Source organism: Bos taurus, chromosome 6 (assembly GCF_002263795.3).
Source record: "Bos taurus isolate L1 Dominette 01449 registration number 42190680 breed Hereford chromosome 6, ARS-UCD2.0, whole genome shotgun sequence".
NCBI classification, from domain to species: Eukaryota; Metazoa; Chordata; class Mammalia; order Artiodactyla; family Bovidae; genus Bos; species Bos taurus.
Window position 1 is genome coordinate 20,196,384 of NC_037333.1, and position 12,863 is coordinate 20,209,246.

At 38.3% G+C, this 12,863-nt stretch overlaps 1 long non-coding RNA gene across 2 annotated transcripts in view; it reads right to left on the reverse strand.

Annotated features, from left to right (window-relative positions):
• Positions 1 to 1,305: 1,305 nt before the first annotated feature.
• Positions 1,306 to 12,863, reverse strand: part of LOC101905590 (uncharacterized) — a 57,844-nt gene continuing 46,286 nt past the window's right edge. The window contains exons 3-4 of one of the 2 annotated variants that reach the window (XR_009494826.1): positions 10,157 to 10,293; positions 1,306 to 2,114 (exon numbers count right to left, since the gene is read on the reverse strand). This is a non-coding gene — a long non-coding RNA (uncharacterized lncRNA). The remainder of the gene's footprint in view (positions 2,115 to 10,156; positions 10,294 to 12,863) is intronic. The other variant, XR_009494827.1, reaches the window with a different exon arrangement.

A 12,863-nucleotide genomic window follows, 5' to 3' on the forward strand; every position in this document is an offset into this window, starting at 1 on the left:
AAAAAAAAAAAAAAAAGTTGAGGACCGAACGGTGAAACTTAATGTTAGAAGCTCCAAGGACTACATATACTGTTTTCTAGTGTGTGGTATTCAGGGATTTACATTTTTCAGGGCATTGAATGGTTCACATGTCCATTAACTGTTCTTTTTCTGTTAATTCTTTCAGATTTTTGATAGGTACCACTATGGAGTAGGATGGATATTACTTTGGTCTGGATTTTGAAGCAGGTATTTTAAAATAGGATTTTGACATAAAATCAATCTTGATGGGATGATTGTGAAAGCCTAATTCTAAGTATCTTGCTGTCAAGACATGCTTATATTATAATATGCATTTCATATTTTACATATATGTCATGATATATAACCAGTTTGCTACCTGGTATGATTTTACAGTGAGCAGTTGAATTTTGAGAGTTTTTACAATGATGATAATTTAGAGTGTATTGACCCTTTCTTTCCTGTAGCTGGTCAAGGCATCCTCCTGGTGTGGAAACGGATGCTCAGTAAAGCATAATGTAAAGCTATCCTTCAAGTGGACAGTTGTGTGGATTAAATAAGACATGTAGGAAGGACTTGTACCTGGTCATCACAATAAATATGAATTCCTTTTTCCTTCTTCTCAAGGTGCTAGCTATCAGACAACATGATGTCATTACATCTGATTGCCACTGTGAACATTAAAGAGAACAAATATTTCCTAACACACTAGTGGAACCTCTTTGCCGCTTTACTTTCTCATCTTCTGTGGTTTTGTGATTCTACTAAGATTGAGAAAAGTGAGCTTGATGGTTGGAAAGGTCTTATGGAAGACGTGATACTTAAAGAAAGGACAGATACAGGGAAGTAAAGGAGTAATTGGGTCAAATAGAGAAACATGAACAAAAGCTGAGAGACGCATCATGACAGCGTTCCTGTGAGATGAGGGAGCTTGTCCTTTGTGGGTAAAAGACATGACACGCAACTCAACTAAATTAATCAGACCCAGCCTTTTCTGAAAGATCATTGGGGTTACACAAGCTCCCAAGTTATGTAGTATAAAGTGAATGGTAGACAGTTTTGGGTGGCAAAACTTAGTGATTCAGAAAACAATAATGTGTTTCACATTTGTTCATTAGGCTGAAATTTTGGGCTATTTTTATACCCCAATTCTATAACAGTTCCCCTTTTCACTATACTACAGTGTTGAAATGTACTTATTTTTAACCTCTAGGTTAACCTTTAGTATCAATTAATCAGAAATTCCTTTTGTTTCACACGTGGAGGGAATGTTTCAAGAGTGTAAAAAGAAAATTTAAAAAATATGTATGTTTGATATAAGAGAATATAATGTTCATTGTTTTGATTCCTCTTGAAAGTAGAAATATTCTAAAAACAGTTTTATTTGCATCTTAGAATTTTAAGCACAAAACCTTGATCTAGAATTCATATTAAGTGTTTCTTCCTAAACCACTTAAATTTAAATATCATCAGCCACATGACAACAAAGGTATAATTTCCTGAAAAATTGTATTTTTAGTGAGAATATTTTCATGCAAAGCATCTTATTTTTCTCTGAAAGTCATACTTTTTCCCAGAAACCAGCAGTTTCATTTCTGTATTTTAATTAGTATTTTTATTTTCCACAATCTGTTGATAGTGGGGGAAACTTGAACTTGAGACTTTGTTTAGCTGTATAAATCTTGAAATTAGTGTGTCTTTCTCAATGAGGACATCATTTGAATAGGGAATCAGTGTTCATTCAGTATAGAAATACTGAAGAAGCGTTTCACTGTGACTCCAAAAAAATTCAAAATGAAAATTATAAGCAAGTTGCAATGGAAGGTAGCTGTCTGAAAGTTCAGACACTCCAGAAAAATTCCATAAAACCAGAGAGATAATTTTCTACAGGTCTAGTAGTGACTCTTAGTATAGCCTTAAACTGAAAAGAAAGAATTCCTCTTTAAAAAAAAATTCTAATTGCAAAGTAAAAAAAAAAAGCTATAAAAAGTCAAATGAAAAAAATTAAACAATTTTTAAAGCTTTCCAGATGATTCTAACATGCTGCCAAGACTGACAAATCCTGCTGTCTTCTTGATAGATGACCTTTTCTTCAGCTTGCTTAGCCAGGATTCCTGAAAAGAAAGCATTTCTTATTTTTGTGTTAAGCCGATATTAAACATGACAAAATAATCTGTGTATTAAAAATTCTTCTAGGAAACAGGAATTCTTTGCTACAGTACCCTTTATTGTTTTATTCCAAGCAATGTTTTTGTGTGAATTATTCTACCTCTTTTGTAAATTATGCTTTTATTGTTCCTACTTCCTAATCCCTTCTTGACTCTGTAACTTTATTGTTTTGACAACTATTATTTTTCTCATTTCAATTTGCCGCTACTCCTCCTTACTTTTACTTCTCTTTTCTATTTTTTTTTTTGGCCTCTGGTTCAATTTTGATCATTCTCATTCTCTCCATTAGGCAACTCTGCAGCACCCCAATCTCACAGGCTGCATTCTGCCCACTCATTTAAACAGTTTGAGCTGATGTTTGAGATCATGAAGTCTTGGCTCCTTCGAGAAGAAACTTCCAGATTTCTTTATCCTGCCAAATCCTTGTCTACAAGTAAAATGCAGTGTGAATTTTGCCTCCTGATGAGATGATAAAAATACCAGTTACCCTCTTCCAAGCAAATGAAAACTAGCCTTTATAACAAAGGACACATTTCTAGAAAATATAATCCTGTTTCATAAATTTTGCAAGAGTGAGTCATCTGAAATGACTTTAGAAATCCTCTGTGAAGACAAAAAAATAATTTGAAAAAGTATTTATTTGGTATTGCAATAATCACATAAACTTTCTGAAATTTTCATGTAGGTTAAACACAAGGCTTAATGTTTGACAACTGTATTATATTTTCTTTAGTGAATTTTGTGTAGTGTTTGGTTTCATGTGCTTTTCTCTTGTCATATTTAGGCCACTCTGGTGAGTTAAAAGGAAATTTAAAGCTATGGGATGCCTTGTAAAAAGAAACAACCAATTAATGAGAGTAAGAGTGAGCTATGGCTTGGTCTTAGTACCTGTGAGAAAGACTTGAGACTGTTCATAGAACATCAGCAAAAAAATATGGATTGGGCTTTATATTAGGATGTAAGTTCCAATAGTGAACAAACATTGAGAAAGAATATGAAAAATGAAGCAGGCAATATTTCATTCTTCTTCAGTTTTGGCTGAATTTCATTTGAAATATGTTTACTTCTGTAGAGCACGGAGTTTGGAAAAATATGTAGATGCCCCTGGATTCAGGGGAGAATAACTAGGAGGAAGAAGAGGTTGCCATGAAAAGCAGATCAATAAATAGGGCTATTTGACTGCAAAACAGATTACCAGGGGACCTAATCACTGTTTTAAAATATTAGGTTGGCCAAAAAGATCATTTGAGTTTTGGGAACAGCTTACGATTTTTGGCCAACCCAATATTTGAAGGGCTTTTAGGTGGAATATGCACACAACTTGATATGTAGACACTAACAGGGGAGAAGCTGGGGACACACAGGATATATTTTAAAAGGCATGAAGAAGAAAATTCATGATGTAAAAACCTTGCATGATGTAAAACCCCCTACCTCCCAAAATTTCTGGTATACTGAGTTTTACAATATTTTTATTCATTATCTTCGTTTTCTTAAAAAAATTTTTTTTTGGTGTATGTATGTGAATTTGCTCTATTGACTACACCAAAGACTTTGACTGTGTGGATCACAACAAACTGGAAAATTATTAAAGAGATGGGAATATCAGACCACCTGACCTGCCTCCTGAGAAATCTGTATGCAGATCAAGAAGCAACAGTTAGAACTGGACATGGAACAACAGACTGGTTCCAAATCGGGAAAGGAGTCCGTCAAGGCTGTATATTGTCACCCTGCTTATTTAACTTACATGCAGAGTACATCATGTGAAATGCCAGGTTGGATGAAGCACAAGCTGGAATCAAGATTGCTGGGAGATATATCAATAACCTCAGATACGCAGATGACCCCACCCTAAGGCAGAAAGTGAAGAACTAAAGAGCCTCTTGATGAAAGTGAAAGAGAGAGTGTAACATTGGCTTAAAACTCAACATTCAGAAAACTAAGATCATGGCATCTGGTGCCATCACTTCATGGCAAATAGATGGGGAAACAATGGAAAGAGTGAGACTTTATTTTCTTGGGCTTTAAAATCACTGCAGATGGTGACTGCAGCCATGAAATTAAAAGACTCTTGCTCCTTGGAAGAAAAGCTATGACCAACCTAGATAGCATATTAAAAAGCAGAGATATTACTTTACCAATGAATGTCTGTCTAATCAAAGCTATGGTTTTTCCAGTAGTCATGTATGGATATGTGAGAGTTGGACTATAAAGAAAGCTGAGCACCAAAGAATTGATGCTTTTGAACTGTGGTGTTGGAGAAGACTCTTGAGAGCCCCTTGGACTGTAAGGAGATCCAACCTGTCCATCCTAAAGGAAATCAGTCCTGAATATTCATTGGAAGGACTGATGCTGAAGCTGAAACTTCAATACTTTGGCCACCTCATGCGAAGAACTGACTCATTAGAAAAGACCCTGATGCTGGGAGGGATTAGGGGCAGGAGGAGAAGGGGACGACAGAAGATGAGATGGTTGGATGGCATCACCCATGTGATGGACATGGGTTTGAGTAGGGTCTTGGAGTTGGTGATGGACAGGGAGGCCTGGCGTGCTGTAGCCCATGGGGTTGCAAGGAGTCAGATATGATTGAGTGAGTGAAGTGAACTGATGTGAATTGTCTCCCAGTTAATTTAGAATTTAACAATGGGCTATTTGTTCTTTAGAACAAGTTATATAACCTTACGATACTTAAGTTTTCTTGGAGTCAGATTTTTTTCCCCTTATTACACAGTAAGCCCTGTGTCAATGAAAGACATAAACATTATTGTCCAGCAAAAACATCAAGTGCTAAATGATTAACATGATTTACTGAATTTTAGTCATTCTTGTTTTTTATAATATTTGGTATAAGTTGTCCTGTAAGGTGGGTGAATGATTGAGTCAGTTTTCCAATATCATAGCCTTGTCTGTACACATGATGATTTCATCTATCCATCCAAATTCATACCTGAAAAAATATCTCAGATGAAATTTTGGTGTCATTCCTCAGGGCAGCTAGGGGAACAAAGGCACAGCTGTTCCCCTCTATGGCACAGCTGAATTTAGGATGAGCCTATTTTCTTGGAAGTATATTCCTTTCCTATCCAATGTGAAGTAACAAGGGAAAAAAAAACAAGAAATCTGAAAGATTGTTTAAACTTGTAGTTTCTTTTCCATTTGACTTTAAAAGCTTTGCAAATAATAAATACTAAGATTAAGGTGTGGACAACATCCAAACTGGTGTGAAGAAAACAAAGAAGTGGAAAAAAAAGAAGGAATCTCTTACTAGGCACTGAAATTTTAGAAGCATTCACAAGTGGGAAAAAGAGAGTTTATAGATACCGTATTTTTTTCATATTAAAAATGGTTGTTTAGATAAGATGCCCTGAAAGAACTTCCAAGCTCAAGTAACTGAAGTGCTGAATGAAATGGAAAAAAAGTTTATAAAAATGGAGATTTTAGAAAACAAATACCAGATATCTTACACAAAATCACTATTAATATATATGTGTACTTTATTCATTTATCGTTGTTTCTATGTCATAAATGCTAGAAAATTAGGTTGGCTCTTAAAGTGCAGGATTAAGGGATCTGGCTTAAAGTTTTTTATATGCGTAGAGTTGTCCATACTTCAGTCTGAATTTGGTAATGATATGAATGTTATGGTCCCCGAGGGGCACATCTGATTGGTCTGGGGTGGGGCACAGACTCTGGTAATCTTTAAAGTTCCCCAATCTTTCTGATGTTCTGCCAAGGTTGAAAAACCTGTTCTAGAGTTTTGTTGTTGTTAATAAATGACCTCTTTCTCAGCTTATTCAACCCGATTTCCTGAATAGAACTGTACTTGGCTCTTCTTACTTTCTATTTTGGGGTGCATGTCCATTCTATGAATTTGTCTCTCAAATCTATGCTGATGACTCCCAGGTCACGAGAGTCCATCCTCTCACCCAGCTTTTGAACTGTATTACTGAGTGCTGATTGGACATTTTCATGTGACTATCTACTTTCAGAATCCCGTCATCTGCCAGTGGCATCAGTGGTCGCACGTGTGAGAACTTGCCATCATCTTTGACCTTGTCTCCTCATTCAGTTTGATTCTCCTCTGTCTGTAGGTTCCTGTCCATTTTTCCTGCTACAGCAGAGCTCTTCATCCTTTCCCCTATCTTGAGTCTATCAGTTTAGACCAGGCTCTCACTATCTGGCATGGCTGTTTTTTGTATCAGATGTCTGGCCTTCTCAAATCTAGGCCTTCCCACCTCCACTGTATCCTATTTATGCCTAGAAAATGCATTTATTTTAAGCATTACTTTAATTTCATTCCCAACCTTTCATTGCATTTTCTTTTTTTGGCCATATCAAGTTCTGCATAATTTGGCCCAAGCCTTTCTACCTCACAGTATTTAATATCCATTTGTTCTTTGTTTCTGATAAGTCTGTCATGCCTGATCCACAGCATGCTTTAATTTGATTCAGTGTTTCCAGAAGTCAATGCTGCCCAAGGATGAAACTTGAGATAAGTTTCGGTAGTATATGAATAAACTTCAAAATGTTTAGTTACATATTTAAATTTAATATAAACTAGAAAAATAGACATGTATTTCAGATTCATTCTTTGACAGGTTTTTCTTGCTTAGACTGAGACTAAGGTAAATACCAAAGTTTTTTTAAGGTATCAGTTTAAGTATTAAATAGGTACTATGGAAAAACTGAAGGTGATATATGAACAGCTGACATCCATAAAAAGAGTGATTTATATTATTTTTACTACCTGGAATAATGTGGAGCAGATTTCCCCCCATCCTTTCAGTTCTAATTTAACTTCAAAATTCTCTACTAGGTCAACCATACCAAATCTGCTGGGGAGATGGGGGAAGGTAAAGGAAGAAAAGCCACTGGTTTTGACCAAGAACACCAGTCATGTGTAAATGTAAGATTTTGTTGAATGGTGAGAGTGAGTTCTGTTAGGTCAGTTTCAGTTATGGGCTACTCTTTTTTTTAAAAATTAGTATTTATTTGTCAGTATCAGGCCTTAGGGTCTTCCCAAGTGGTGCTAGTGGTAGAGAACCTGCCTGCCAACACAGGAGACCTAAGAGATGCAGGCTCAGTCCCTGGGTGGGGAAGATCCCCTGGAGGAGGTCATGGTAACCCACTCCAGTATTCTTGCCTGGAGGATCCCATGGACAGAGGAGCTTGGCAGGCTATGGTCCATGGAGTCGCAAAGGGTTGGACATGACTGAGTGACTGAGATCACCAGGCCTTAGGTGCGGCCCGTGGGCTCTTCAGTCTTCTAGTCGTGGCACGCAGCATGTGGGGTCTAGTTCCCTGACCAAAGATCAAACCTGGGTCCCCTGCATTGGGAGTGCTGTGTTTTAGCTACTCAGCCACCAGGGAAGTCCCTGGGCTACTCTTTTGAATGTTAAAGGGGAAAAACTAGAATCAAAACCAAAGGGATGACATGAGTGAATATGTTTGTTCTTGAGATTGTTCTCAACTGCCATCTAGGCAGACAGATTCCTCCAAAAGTTGGTCAATCTATGGATGAACACCAGATCTATAGTCTCGTGGCCCCTGCTGTCTTCTGACGCTGCCACTACATCTTCCTCTGCTGCGGACGCCCTACCCTGGTCTGTTCTCCCCACATGGGGACTGGGGACCAGGAGCTGGTCTAGGGTGAGAAGGGAGTGAGACAGAGCTGTGAGAGGAGGCTGTGGTGAGAACGTGCTGTGTGCTCTTTGTAACGTGTCTGGGCTCTTCCTTTGCACTTGAAAAACCAGTCCTAGCATACTTAGAGGAAGAAGCCTGAAGTGGCAATTAATGTTTAGCCTGCTCCCGCTCCATAAATAGAGGCTTTTCCCATGATTAAATCACAGGATGTTTGTTTATTGCCCCCCACCTTCTTTCTCCCTCAGGGATCGCCTATACTCCCACATCCCCCGTGAATGTGCCTGACTGGGGATTAGTCCAGTCATCCCATGCCTTTGAGACATCTTTCCCTTTTCCCCTTGGAATTAAATCTGTCAACTGTGAAACCATTTTTTTTTTTTTTTTCTCACAATAATTTTTAGTGGTTTCACTCTTTATCAAACGAGACGGAGAAATTCAAGTGAAATCAAGGTGTGTGTGTGTTAGTAAAAACTGAACTAGGGCTTGGGTGCCAGGTTTTATTTTCAGCTCTGCCTTTGCAAGCTGGGTGATGGGGTACAACTCAGTTCACCCAACAGCACCACAAAGGGTGGAACCAGAACACCTCTCGTTTCCTTCCAGCTCATGAAGGTGAAGAAGGCCTTTTTTGAAGTTTTATTCGAGTTTCCCAGCATTCTCCTCCACTTCCTCTGGACCTGCTGCCAGATACCCCGGGAGCAAGTATGGAGCTGATTCAAGGTTCATTTGAGAGGCAGATGGTTAGGTTTACTCCAACGGCTTACAGCATTCGGGATAGTGAGAGGACAAAAATGACTAGTTATCAGTTCCTGGTTTGAATAGGAAGTGGTGAGTATCTGGAGGAGTTCAGACTAGAAGAGGGTAAAAAGATGTTTTGAAAAGTGAAGGCAGGGTGCTTGTTTTTACCAAAGCAAGGACATTAAACTTAGCTAATAGGCATTCACAGAGTGGCTTGGAAAAAATATGCATACAATCAGCTGGACATTTGAAGCTGAGATCTGGCTGTGTATTCTTCTGCCTCAGGCAAACTTCACATTTTAACACCTAAAACTTCTGCTCCTCCTCTTACTGGCAGTGTTGACTCATAGCATTGTATTTCTGATGGTTGCCTCTCCAGACAGTGCTAATATACTGTATACAGAGTTTTCCAGGAAGATGAAAAGCACTCTGATTATGTATTATTGGAGTGAGTGAGTGTGTGTGTGTGTGTGTGTGAGATGGGAAAAGTTTTTAGGTCTCCATTTTCTTAGGGAAAACTTGGTCAGTTGTTCTACTTATACATCTATCTGATAGGTAAGAATTATGAGATTTTAATGTGTCACTCAATTTTTCCCTATATTGTCAATCTTGACATAAGATCATTCATGATAAATCCTTATTTTCAGGAACCTAAAGATTTCAGGAGTTTTAAAGTGGTCATTACTAACAGACCTCTTTACCACAAGCTATTCTTGTGTTGAATTCAGACTACACATCATTTTTCCAGGAATGTACTCAAAAAGGTTCATTTCGAGAATAAGTAACACTGTCTGACTTTCTAACTGGAAAAAAAAAAAAAGGATTTATCCTCTTATATCACATCCTCCATTTCCAAGGAAAATTTTTAATGAGAAACATTCTGGAAGAAAAATGATCATATCCCAAGTCCAGGATTATAATTCTTCTTTTCCAGGTGTTCAATATTTCCTCAATATAAAAACAAGTCAACATCACAAGACCTTTTATTTTATCTCTGTTTATAAGAACAGCTGCAGTAACCGTGGATGCCATTTATTGGGCAGCCACTGAGTCCCAGGAATTTGGCATATTAACCCATGTGGTCCTTGCTTAGCTGATGATGAAACTAAGCCTTTGAGAAGTATCCTGCCCTAAAGGCATATAGCTAAGAAATGCTGGCCTCGCTCCTTATAATTCTTGTACACCTTTCCTTATACTAACATGGATTAAAAAAAGTACTCTTTGTTCCATAGATAAATAATTTTATAGTTGTGTAGAGAACAAAATAAATATGACTTCAAGTTCTCATTAGAAATGGCTTTTTGGAATTAATTTAGAACATGATTAGAATAAGCCACACAATGCATCCATGATTTTAAAGATAGAGGAAAGGTTTGGAGTAGTAATTTACGATCTAGTATGATCACTTCTTTGATATCAGAAGGGCCTTTTGAAATCTTATCAAAACATCCGATATGGGGATTCCCTCTGCCACCACTCTTAGGGGAAACAACTCGAGCTCATTCAGTGATGGGACATGCAGAACTTTTCAGGCAGAACTTTCCATTTCTGACCTCTTTGAGTGATTGGTAACAGTTTATATACTCTCCGTAGTTATGTTACTCACCTCTTCTATACATCTTGTTTCGTTTATGAAAGCTCCTCTTTTATACATCTTGTTTCATTTATGAAAACTTGTTCTTATTTTGAGTCCAAGTCTGTTCTCTCATTTACTTCAACTCACAGGAGCGATGGAAACTATTTCTGTATAGAACGTAAATGAGGTGGGGAACAGTGTTGTGGTGAAAAACTTCTAATTTAATATTTATGATGCAGTATCTTTTTGCTGAGGTGGTTTTGGTGTACAAATTCCTGGTAGATTTGACAGCAGTATGGGCTTTCCTTGTCTCTGAACCCCCTTTAAAGCTACAAGACCAAGAGCTTTGCTGATGCATCTCTCTATTTTCCCCTTCTCTCCCCACCATGCATAAAAAAACAGCAACACGGAAGGCAAGAATAGTTCTGACAAACAGTAATTACTCGCCACCTTAATGGCAATAGATCTGTGGCTAGAGAATGACAAAGTAAGTCCTTGGTAGCTAAGAGTATTGCTCTGGTTTTAGAAAGGGAAGGTTTTGACTTTTGATTTACTTGTTATGTGGGTAAAACAAAAGAACTTTATATTATATGCCCTTAGTTAAACTTTTTGTGCCCTTTAAAAACATGTTTTGGAGGCTTGGAAAGATGCCATACATTTAGCTGGGTACATCTGTGTGTAGATGTATGCTTGTTTTATCTACTTTCCTCATTGACTGTAAAGTGGAAGCGGGCAGTTGGATATAGCTCAGACAGTTCATATGCAAGACTCACATAGATAAAATCACGCACCGTCACTGGGGACCGTTCTCATTCCTGCGTGATTGGAGTCTGTGGATTATGGTGCGTGTTCCTCAGTTTATATAGAATCAACCACACTGTTGGTGTTGCTTTCCAGTCAGGCTTACATCTCCATAATTATTGCTTGACAGGTAGATTTTACTTTCTGACACATGGCTCAGTATGCTCCATGACCAGAATTTTAAATGCAAGCTCATCATAAATTTTATCTGATCTTTTACTTTGTCAGAGAAAATTAGAATAGTCTGCTGCTGTTGCCTTCGCTGCTAAGTTGCTTCAGTCGTGTCCGACTCTGTGTGACCCCATAGACGGCAGCCCACCAGGCTCCCCCGTCCCTGGGATTCTCCAGGCAAGAACACTGGAGTGGGTTGCCATTTCCTTCTCCAATGCATGAAAGTGAAAAGTGAAAGGGAAGTCACTCAGTCGTGTCCTACTCTTCCGGACCCCATGGACTGCAGCCCACCAGGCTCCTCTGCCCATGGGATTTTCCAGGTGAGAGTATTGGAGTGGGGTGCCATTGCCTTCTCCTTAGAATAGTCTGGCAGGACTTTATTCACCAGTGCTGATTTCTTCTAAGGAGCTCCTCAAAGAGTTTGCAAGTTGATACTTTCCAAATTATTTTTCTTATTTAGAAATACCAGCAGATTATACATTAAAGGAAAAGGGAAGTGTGGTGGGGAGGATAGGTAGAAGTTAATGTCAAGGGCAATGAGAAGTATTGACCATGATCAAGCTGAATTGTTTTGAGTGGGAGACATCTTATCTTCAATTAACTGAATATCTATTGAGGACAAGGCTCATAATCATTCTTGTAGAGTTCCAAAGGGAAGAAAGATGATGAGGCGTATTTTTGCTCCGATATAGTGATAAGAAGAAAATATGCATCTAGGAAGCCGAATTTTGCCTTCCTCCCACCCGCACCCATAAAACACCCATCCGTCTGGGTTTCCTGAAGAAGAGTTTAACAGTTAGAACTGCTATAAAATGAATGGGTGAAACCATCTCAAATAACTTGCTGCCTAACAATGTTCAAGTAGACACAAACCCACTTGTCAATGATGTTACAGGCTTTCTTAGTGGTGGGTACTCTGGATACCACAAAGAACAAGACCAGCACAGAGCTGGTGTTGAGGACAACATTTGGAAAAGCTAGAAAACAGAAAAGGTAGAAAAGGAAAGAGTTGTTAAGAAAGCTACTCAGAAAAGGAGGAGGTCAGAGGGGAGGAGATGGGATGCTTCAGAACTGTGGTGGGCAAGGGACAGCTGCATCCGGGTTGTGTTAGGAGCACAGTGATGAAGAGTGTGCCATCCCAGCTCCCAAGGAGCTTCTGGTATAGCTGGGCTACCCCACTGTAGGAGGGGGAAACGGAGGGTTGACTGGTTCCACCTGAGATTCATCCTTTAGGCACTGGCTTGTGTTTCTCTGTGGTGCGCTCACTGCATGTAGATTTTGAGTTCTTTCGGTCTGTCCTTCTAAGGACAGGGCCCCCAAGCTTGGGAAGCACATACCGTGGCACATCTTGGGTCAGTACTTCATTAATGCCCGTGTTTTCTTTGAAAATAACAAACCGCTGTCCATTAATTTTCTTTAAAAATTTTTCTTAGTGAAGTATAGTTATTTTACAACATTGTGTTAATTTCTGTTGTACAGCAAAGTGATTCAGTTATACCTACACATATATAAAACAACTGTTGGAATTTCAATATTCATGTAATTGTTCAGCAGAGACAATGAAGGCATATATAATAAATATGACACTTATTCAGCTCATATATTTGCATTAGAGATGAGCCTATTCTCAAAAATGATGACCCAAATGTAAATTGACTTCTCTTAAACATTTTTTACCTTTTAACTTATATACTAACTTAATTAAATATATCCAATTTTCATTTCCAGTGCTCTGAAATGTGTGACAAATGTCCATGGGATACAA